We start from the raw sequence: 11,031 nt of genomic DNA on the forward strand, positions 1-11,031 counted from the left end.
ACTTCTGCAGGCTCTCATTCATAGACGCATTGAAATATCCAAACTTCACAAATAAAGTTAAAATAATCGCATCCATGTTGCAACAAAGGAGTTTCAAGTTTCACAATTCTGCCTGAAAACATGTGGGTTTCTTGTGTCTCTGGAGGGTGCAGATTTCTCTGGAATCCAGGCTGGTGTCACAGTTCATCAGCGTCCTCATTAGAAGACTCTCGGTCCAGCTGGGGGGATGTCAGGACATCTTGTGTTGTTTTTCTCCATCGACCTTGTAGAAAGCAGCAAGGAAGGATGAGAACAGACCAGAGAGGGAATTTTGGCAAAGTCTGAGGCTTTGTCACTCGTGAGCAGGATCGAAAGTCTGACTACTAAATGTTATCCACTCCATCTGTACTAGGCAGCGATCTGGAGCCAGGCTCAGGCATGGGGAGGAAAAGGCCGAGCATGACCACGGCTGTGATATGGGATGAGAACTTCACCGAGCTAGTTAAGCTTGTTGTTAATGTAAAACACAGATCAAAGAGAAGACAGAGTTTGCTATTTCAAATATGATCATGACCTTAGAAATATGAATTCACATCCTGAGTGAGGTAACCCAGTCACAAAAGAACAGACATAATATGCAGTCACTGATAATTGGATATGAACCCCAGAAAGCTCTGAACACCTTATAAACAACTCACAGACTGTATGAAGCTCAAAAAAAAAAAAAAAGAAAGGCCGAAAAGTGGAAGCCTCAGTCCTTCTTAGAAAAAAAAAAAGTGTATAGCACCCTCTCAGAATGGGATACACCTAGACCTTAAATCATTAATAATTCAAGAGCTAAGAAGGTAGCCTTGTCATTTTTGGTATTTAAATAGCATTATGTTTAATCTTTACACATCAAGAAAACTTTGACTATTTCCATGTTACGTTTTGTTTTACATGTACTTCATGCTCATTGTAAATAGTAAGATTTCAATGCATACTATCAAATCTTTTTAATAAATCAAGTACTGACAAAATATTTTAAAAAAGAAATATGGATTCAGTTGACACAAAGGTGGGAGTAGCTACATGAGCGTCTATAGTCACAGGACCAAAAACAAACAAATAACAAAACTAACCACTACATAGATCAAGACCTGGGCCAAATACACAGAGGTAGATTTCAGGTAGGCATGTTACAACAAAACAGGAAAAACCCAACTGTAGGTTCCAGGTGTTTTCTGATGACATCATTAGCTTTGGGGTTGGCGGAAGCTAAGCTGTCTACTAAGTTAATGCTTTATTTGATAGTAAGAAGGTTGTCAAGTCAGACACAGAGCTGGGAAATAAATAGCCATTAAGAGGTTAAAGATGGCCCAGCATAATTTTGGCTATGAATCTTCAATACCCACCTTATCACAATCACAAAGTTCTAATCAGTCAATCAGCGGTATAGAATATTTATCACAGATGAAACTTTTTGCTGGGATCAATGGACATGTAGCTAAGCTCTCGATGCAGCATGAGTGTTCGAAGTGTCGTCTCGAATAAGGAATAAGGAAGTCGTACAAAAGTGACTGTGGGGTAGCCAATGTGAAAAAGTCCATTAACCAAAAAGTCTGGGTTTACACACTTAGACACTCCCTTCTCTATCCACACCAGGGTGAGTTGAGTGGACACAGTAGTGTTACCATGAGGTTTCTTAGAAGCAATAAGATTAAGAAGGGGAAAAAAAAAAAGCTGGACTGGAGAGATGGCTCAGTGGTTAAGAGCACTGACTGGTCTTCTAGAGGTCCTGAGTTCAATTCCCAGCAACCACATGGTGGCTCACAACCATCTGTAATGCACTCTTCTGGTGTGTCTGAAGACAGCTACGGTGTACTCATATAAATAATTTTTTTAATTTAAAATGAAAAAGGCCCTTATCTGAGATACATTAAATATAAGAAGATGTAGACATGGGATATTTTCTTATTCTTCAAACGCATTTTTAATCCTGTGTTAGTTAGGGGTTCCATTGCTGTGCTAATCATCATGACCAAAGCATCCTGGGAGAAAACGGTTTATGTCAGCTTACAATAGTTGTCCATCATGAAGGCAAATCAAGGCAGGAATTCCAACAGGCCTATGGGGACAGAAAAGAACAGGGAAAATGTGCCTTGCTGGCTTGCTTCTCCTGGCTTACTCATTTTTTTTTTATTATGTACCACATGACTGCCTGCCATGGGGTAAACCACCCACAATGGGCTGGGCCCGCCCACATGAATCAAAAAAATGCCCCACAGGCTTGTTCCCAGGCCAATCTGAGGTAGACATTTCTTTAGTTACTATAGTTGGTTCCCTTCTCTCAGATGAGTCTAGCCTGTGTTGATTTGACACAAAACCAACCAAGATGAGCCCCAACGTACAAACTAAGAGATAAGTGCTATGATTCATAGAGAAGCTACTAGAAGGCACAAACCTATAGGGCTTTCTCAAAGATGGATTTGGCCAGAGTGTCTACTCAAGTCTTCTGTCCCGTCCAAGTAAACTATTGAAATTCTGAAAACGTTCGGGGTTTCTGCTTTCATAGGCACATTATCCCTGGAAGAAAGTCCTATGGAAGACCACGCTTATCCCTAGCAAGCCAGTTTATGAGCGTCAGTAAAATAGCTGTGAGACTGACAGTCTGTAGATGATGAAGGTAGCAGCCACATTCTAGACACATGGTTGTTGCACTACAGGAGATACAGAGCCCGTTCTGGTGCCCCTCAGTGTGGTGTGAAGCCTCCTGTGCAGAGGTGGTGTCCCTCAATGTGGTGTGGTGCCTCCTGTGCAGAGATGGTGCCCCCTCAGTGTGGTGTGGCGCCTCCTGTGCAGAGGTGGTGACCCCTCAGTGTGGTGTGGAGCCTCCTGTGCAGAGGTGGTTCACTGTCAAAAAAGGAAAAGCAAAGGGCCTGATCATTTGTGCTTTTTCATCACTGGCCTGCACAGATCATCATATAGACAGGAAATTGATGAGCAGCTGGTTTCCAGTAATCCCACGGGAGCTCCAATACAAAGGGCTACTCCCAGGGCCTCTGAAAATACCAGTAAGAAGCTGCCCGCCAAGACCGGACTCAGGGCAAATTCTAGAGGCAGAGACTCAAGCAGGGACTCAAGGTAAATTTTGGAGTCACCCTTCCTCAAATGCCTTTAAAGAATATCTAGTACCAAAAAAAAAAAAATGAACAAAAATGTCCTCCTGAAGCTTGTTGCTTATTAGACTCCAGCACCATACAGGTGCAAGATGCATCAGTATCTCTTGCCTGAGATGTTTTCTCCTCTCTCCCCCTAACCCCCCCTCCCAGTTACCAACAGCTTGTAGATAGGATGCAAGAGCATAGAATGGAATGAAATTGCAGAAAGAGAAGGATAACTTTCCCCATATTCTACCCCTGAGCTGCAGAACAGACTCTGCTTAGGAGAATGTAGAACTTTGAACTTCAATGTGAGCTCAAAAGATCTTTAAAATTCATGAGACCATACTTAGTCTTCAAATTTAAGGTAATTATACAAGAACTTCTGATTCAAAATTTATGAAGGTCTTACATATATACAGAATGGTATCCAGAGGGATATTTGGTTCATCTGGTTTTGGTTTTACTGGCCCCATTCTGTAAGCCAAGCTGACCTCCAGTACTCTACATAGCTCAGGCTGGCCTGCAGTGTGTGTTTCTGCTGGCTCTGCTTCCCAAGGGCTGGCATGGCACCTGTGCACCACCACACCCAGCCTGAGATAAACATGGTGCCACAAAGTAACTATATCCCCAATCAGAAATAATTCATCTCCAAGACCCAGGACAACCTCATTGTGTTCATTCCCTTCAAGTAAATGGAGCCAGCTCCTGATTTCCTAGATATGTACAAATGATTTCCTGCATTCGAATATAATCGTATGTGTATGAGACACTGGGTGTGATTGCTTTCTGTTCTTTTCCTTTCATTTCTTTCTCTTTTTTGTTACAACTTTATTTTAAAAAGAGAGATACATGTACAGATTTTTTTAAAGCATTATGGCATAACACTACATGAATACATTTTTGTCAGTTACTTGATTCTTTTAAAGGTTTAATAGTATGCATTGAAATCTTACTAGTTATTATAAGCATAAGGTACATGAAGAACGAAATGAAACATGAAAACAGTCAATGTTTTCTTGGTGTGTATAGATTAAACAAAATGATTTTTGAATAACAAAAATTGCCACAAGGCTATATTCTTAGCTCTTAAATTATTAATGATTTAATGTTTAGGTGTACCACACTCTGAGAGGGTGTAATACATTTTTTTTAGCTTCTGTGAGTTGTTTTCTGGGGTATTCAAAGCTTTCTAATACCCAATTATCAGTGACTGCATATTATGTCTGTTCTTTTGTGACTGGGTTACCTCACTCAGGATGGTATTCTTTAGATGCATTCATTTTCCTAGGAATTTCATAAAGTCATTGTTTCTAATAGCTGAGTAGTACTCCACTGTGTAAATACACCACAATTTTTGTATCCATTCATCTACTGAAGGACATCTGGGTTCTTTCTAGCTTCTGGCTATTATAAATAGGGCTGCTGTGAACATGCTGGTGCATGTATCCTTATTGTATGTTGGAGCATCTCTTTGGTATATGCCCAGAAGTGGAATAACTGAGTCTTCAGGTAGGACTATGTTAAATTTTCTGAAGACCCACCAAACTGATTTTCAGACTGGTTGTACCAGCTTAGAACCCCACCAACAGTGGAGAAGTATTCTCTTTCTCAGCATCCTCAATAGCATCTGCTGTCATTTGAATTTTTGATCTTAGCCATTCTGACTGGTATGAGGCTCTCTCCAGTTTCTTTTTGGAAGCACTCAGAACTATGAGTTTTCCTCTTAGTACTGCTTTTATTGCATCCCATAGTTTTGGGTATGTTGTGCTTTTATTTTCATTAAATTCTAGAAAATCCTTAATTTCTTTCTTTGTTTATTCTTTGACCATGCTATCGTTGAGTAGAGCATTGTTCCGCTTCCATATGTATATGAGTTTTTTTTGTCGTCTTTGTTGTTATTAAAGATCAGCCTTAGTCCATGGTGATCTGATAGGATGCATGGGAGTATTTCAATATTCTTATATCTATTGAGGCTTGTTTTGTGACTGACTATATGGAGAAGGTGCCATGAGGTGCTGAGAAGAAGGTGTATTCTTTTGTTTTAGGCTGAAATGTTCTGTAGATGTCTGTTAATTCCAATTTGTTCATAACCTCTCCTAGTTTCACTGCGTCCTTGTTCAGTTTCTCCATCCATGATCTGCCCCATGATAAGAGTGGGGTGTTGAAATCTCCCACTATTATTGTGTGGGGTGCAATGTATGTTTTGAGCTTTAGTGGGGTTTCTTTTATGAGTATGGGTGATCTTGTATTTGGAGTATATATGTTAAGGATTGAAAATTCATCCTGATAAATTTTCTCTGTAATGAGTAAAAAGTGTCCCTCCTTATCTTTTTTGATAACTTTTGGTTGAAAATCTACTTAATTCGATATTAGAATGTCTACTCTAGCTTGTTTCTTGGGGCCGTTTGCTTGGAAGGTTTTTTTCCCAGCCTTTTACTCTGAGATAGTGTGGGGTTCTGTAGGTTTTTGTGCTCATGGTCATCTCCTTCTTAAGGGTAGGGAAGTTTTCTTCTATGATTTTGTTGAAGATATTTACTGTGCCTTTTAGTTGATATTCCTCACCCTTTTCTAGTTTTATTATCTTTAAATTTAGTCTTCTCCTTGTGTCCTGGGTCTCCTATGCATTTTGGGTTAGGAGCTTTTTGGTTTTTGCATCTTCTTTGACTGTTTTGTCTATTTTTTCTGTGTTGTCTTCGGTCCCTGAGATTCTCTCTTCCATCTTTTGTAGTCTGTTAGTGATGCTTACATCTGTGACTCCTGATTTCTTTTTTAGGTTTTCCATCTCCAGGGTTGTCTCTTTTTGTGTTTTCTTTACTGTTTCTATTTTCATTGTCAATTCCTTCATCTCTTTGGTTGTGTTTTCCTGTAGTTCTTTGAGTGTTTTTTGTGTTTCCTCTTTAAAAGCTCCTATTTGTTTATGGTTGTCCTCCCATAGTTGTTTAAGGGAGTTGTTCATGCTCTTCTCAAAGATCTCCATCATCATCTTGAGGCATGATTTTAGGTCTGAGTCTTCTTTTTCTGGAGTGTTTGGCAATCCACTGCTTGCTGTGGTGGGAGAGCTGGGTTCTGATGTTGTCAGGTTGTCTTGGTTTCTATTGCTTAAGTTCTTTCGATTTCCTCTTGCCATCTTGTTATCTGTAATTATACACGGTCTTGTTGTCAGTGACTAGCACCTGTCTCTCCTGTGGATCTTAGGGCCCGTGGGCTCCAGAAGACAATTGCCTCTGAGTGTTCGGCTTTTAGTCGGTGGGTAGTGAATTCTGGTAGCAGTGACTCAGCTCTGTGTTTGTAGGCTTAGGTGTGGGAGTTCTTGCGAGGCTGTTCTGGGAGCTCAGCCCTCTGCCCACAGGTTCTGTGTACTACTGGCACAGACGTGGATCTTGCTCTAGGCCAAAATGAACCCTTTTCCAGATAGCACAATACTTTCTGCTCTCTGAGAACTCTCGGTGTGCTCTCCCTGGGCCTATGTGCCAGACTCCCCTCTGGTTCAGGTGTATCAGGGCCTATAGAACTGAACTTCAAGCACTGCTTTTCCCTAGCAGACCCCAGTTCCCACTGGCAAAGGCCTGTGCCTTACTGTGGGCCGTGACCCCTGGCTTTCTGGGCGGATCCCTCTGTCAGAGGCCGGGTGCTTACTATAGGCAGCAGGGGCATCTTTTTCCTGTGTTCCACCTAGCCCTCTCGGTGCTTTGGTTACTCACAGGGAAATCTCACCAGGCCTGTGTCCTCAGATCTCTGCTATTCCAGGTAGCAAGGGGCCTGAGCATTTGATCCGCTCACACAGGCTTTCCGGGTGGATCCCGAGTCCCTCTGCCAGAGGCCCTGCACTTATTGTGGGCTACAGGGGCACATTTTCCGTGAGCTCCACCTAGCCCTCTCTGCCTTTTCTTTCCTTTTGTTTGAGATGGGGTCTCATGTAGCTCTGGCTGGTCTGGACATTGCTATGTAGACCTGGCTGGCCTCAGGTTCACTGCCAGAATTAGAAGCATGCCTGCCTGCCTGCCTTTTTTTCAGTTCCATTAGTGTGTTTGTTTGTGGATGCCATCTATGTTGAACTTATAGCAACAATTATTTATTTTCCATCCTATGTTATAATCCCTTGCATAACTACTACCACTTTATACATTCTGTTACCCATTGACCCCAGACTTGTCTTTGCTTTAAAGGTTAGCACAACAATTCTATTATGGATATTCCTAAATATATATTTCAGTGTGTATATGTGTGTTCATATCTTCTTTGTATATATTAGCTGAACATAACTACAATGAAACCCTACATCATAAATTATAAATGCACATTTAACATTAGAGAATTTTGTCAAATAATTTTCCAAATTATAATTCTTTGGACCTTCAAGCAGTGTACAGGCTTCTAGTTCATGCCACACACTACCCGGTCCTTCATAGCATTATCTTTTTCCATTTCAGCCATTGCATACCTGATTGAATTTTCCTGATAAAAGTGAACATATTTTGAAATTTTGTGTTAACATTTCTGGATGGATATTGAATTAGCACAAACTGTCATTCTCTCTTCACCCAAAAAGCTGTTAGTCTGATCAGCCCCAGACACACTATATAGACTTTACTTTACAATTTCAAAGTGCATCATTTCAAGTGTTCATTCATAAAAATACATGTGTAGCAATCACTAAGTGCCTTGTGCCCTGCTCTAAATGTTTTATGAACAGACTTTTCAGAGAAATCAAATTAAATTATTTCCTAAGAATCCTACAGACATCCTACAGATGAGAAAACTATGCCAGGCAGAAGTTGCCCACAGTCACACAAAGCCTTATGTACAATTGTGCACCGTATGACATCTTAATGAGACAGTGGTTCCAAGGCACTGAGAACTCTTCTCTAGTGTCCCTGCAGTCCTCAGTGCCCTTCTGTATGTGTTATTCATGGGTCTAGGGTGATACAGATGTGAGCAAGCCAATTGTGGTGCTGGTCCAACGAAGGGCAGCACACATAATTGTATATACTTACCACAGAGTGTACCATGCTTGATGCCAATGGTGATTGCATATGTGTGCTTTTTTAAAGGCAGTCTCACTGTGTAGGCCAGGCTATCTAACTCACTCTCTTCAGCCTCCCAGGGAAATGGAATCGCGGGCACACGTCACACTTTCTACTGGACTTTCTATTATTGTTCTAGGTGCATTCCCTGCACTTAGGGCTTTTGTTCATTCGCTTGTTTTTGTTTTGTTTTGTTGTTGTTTCTCTGGGTCTATTGTCACACAGTGGAGGGAAGCTGTAGGCACACTCTGGATACATGATTTTGCTGCAATGCAAAAAATTCGAAGCCTACTCTGATCAGCAATATGGACTCAGTTAGACATGAATGACATGTTCCAATGTGGAAGCAGTTCAGTGAACTTTTACAGTCACTGGACCAAAAAAAAGAAAAAAAAGAAAAAAAGAAATCATAGATCAAGGCATTTTCTAAATAAACTGTAGGGGACTTGAGGTAAGGAGATTACAGTAAAGCAGGAAAACCCCTGCTAATGGTTTCAGGTGTTATCTGATGGCATTCTTAGCCTTCCCTTATCTAATAGCTGCTTCCTGGGCTGCTCTCTTCATTGCAACCTTCTCAGTGGTGGCAGGGAGACATAACCCAGCCCTGCTGCCAGTAGTCTGCTGAGATCCACATTATCTCAGGGACCTATGCCACTAAAGCTGGGCCATGGGCTCTGCCCTAGAGAAGAATTCCATGAGAAGTGAGAATGTAACAAAGTGTATTGAGCAGATATAAAGGGGTAGGAGACTTAGTCCAGCGGTTAAGAACACTGGCTGCCCTTCCAGAGGTCCTGAGTTCAATTCCCAGCAACCACGTGGCATCTCACAAACATGTATAATGGGTCCTGGGAGGAGTTATAATCTTTTTAAAAAAAAATCATTTTTCTTTGTTTTGTATCAAAGACCATGCCAAGCCTCAAGTCTCTCTCTGTCTCTTCCCCCCCCAACCCCTGACCCCGGCTGCTGCTGGAAGATCCAGATACAGACCTCTCAGCTAGTTACCAGCACCTATCTACCTGCATGCCACGATGCTCCCTGCCATGGTAACGATGGATTAAACTCTGAGACTGTTAACAAGCCCCAGTTAAATGTTTTCCTTTATAATGGCTTTGGTGGTCACAGCATCTCCTCACAGCAGGAGAACACGAACTAAGACCACCATCCTTCCTCAAGTTCCAGTTGCCTTTTATGAAAACAGACTGCCTTGGGCATTAAAGTCCAGAAGCTGACGCATGATAATTCTCACCATTATATATTCACATCCACATGAATACATATACAATCTTGGTCTTGGGACTTTTTGTTGCTATTGTACTCTAAGAAAATGAAGTTTGATAGTACATGAGTTTTGGAAATATTGACAAAGTGTTGGGGTTTTTATTGCTTTCCTTTGTTTTGTATCAACAGCACTGGTTACTTACTAGTTACTGGTTCTATACCTGTTTTATTGGTCAGGGGGAAAATATCTCTCAAAACCATAAACATTTTGGCTCCAAACAAGCACTCTTAACTTGTTATTTTGGGCCCCCTTGATTGAGATGCTGCTAGGAAATATAGCGATATCTGTCCAGGTCACTGCATCAATTGTGGGGCTATTCCTGACTCTCCACCAGCAGGAACTGAATCTCTGTACGGAGGACTCTCCCTTCCTTGTCCTCATCCTTTCCCCAGTCTTTTTATCCTGCCTTAGTCCTAGAAGCAAGACTCATATTATAGAGCCCAGGTATGTAGCAGACGGATACCAACAACAGAAATCATACAAGAGTTCACTCCAAAGTATGGCCATACTGTTAAGCAACATGAATGGCTTGACAGTCATCAATAATCATAAACAATAGTCAAATCAAAATGATATCAGTGGCTACATTCATCTATGTCATATTTTATAACTATCTAAAACCCGGGAAAAGAGATCCAAACTTCTAGGTAAAAAATTCTATACCACACAATTCCAAGTCAGCTTGTGTCCTGTATGAATCTGCCATTGATTCCCTTGTCATGGGCTGTGTCATGAACTGCAAGTAAAGAGTCCTGTGAGAACTAAGAGGGTGCAAGGTGACTCAGATTCCAGTGTCTCCTCTAAGGTTAGAAGACATGACCCCATTTCACTGGAGAAGGCCTGAGAGACTGTCTGTGTGTGTAACATGCCCAGGAGGAGCACATTCATAGTGAGATTCCTGTCCAGGCTTCCTGCCTTCCAACATCATTCCTCCACTTCCGGCTACCTGACGTGGGTTTCCTGGAAGCAGACACTGAATCCAAATTCTGCTGAAAATAGAGGTGGCTCTCAAAGCAAAGGCGAGAGTGTGGGCAAGTGAGTCAGGAAAGACAATGGAGTACCAACTAAACCTTGACCCCCATGGGGAAGTCTAGGGAACAGTGTTGAGCAACAGTTTTAGTAACTGTTAGATGGACACCACTGGGAACCTGTGTTCTTCTAACCTTTTGTGGACAGCTCCAGCTCCCAGACAAAGTCTCGGACAAGGGTAATCAAACACTTCCCTGTGAGAGCCTGACAAAATTTTCTCCAGTCATAAAAATTAAGGAGAAACATGCGGGGCCCCTAATACTTCTATGAAAGCTAAAATGGTGACAGTCTACTGATAGTTTCCAAAACCCATTAAATCCTGGGGAAATAGTAATTATTGGGTCTTTCAATCTTCACTTAAAATGCTGTGAGCACCATGTAAATACTTCACCTGATATTCCTATGATATTATAGTTGTTCTAGGCTGCAGTAATTGAATAGCAATTCTAAAGAGTTGATATTGGCATTCAGCAGCATATCCTGAATTTTTGGCTCACCTACTCAGGTGTGTCTTTATAAAGTTTTTCCACATAAACCACAAATGCACTGTGCACATTCCTTGCTGCCTGCTGGGTGT

The sequence above is a fragment of the Micromys minutus genome (genome assembly GCF_963924665.1).
Source record: "Micromys minutus genome assembly, chromosome: 1".
NCBI lineage: Eukaryota > Metazoa > Chordata > Mammalia > Rodentia > Muridae > Micromys > Micromys minutus.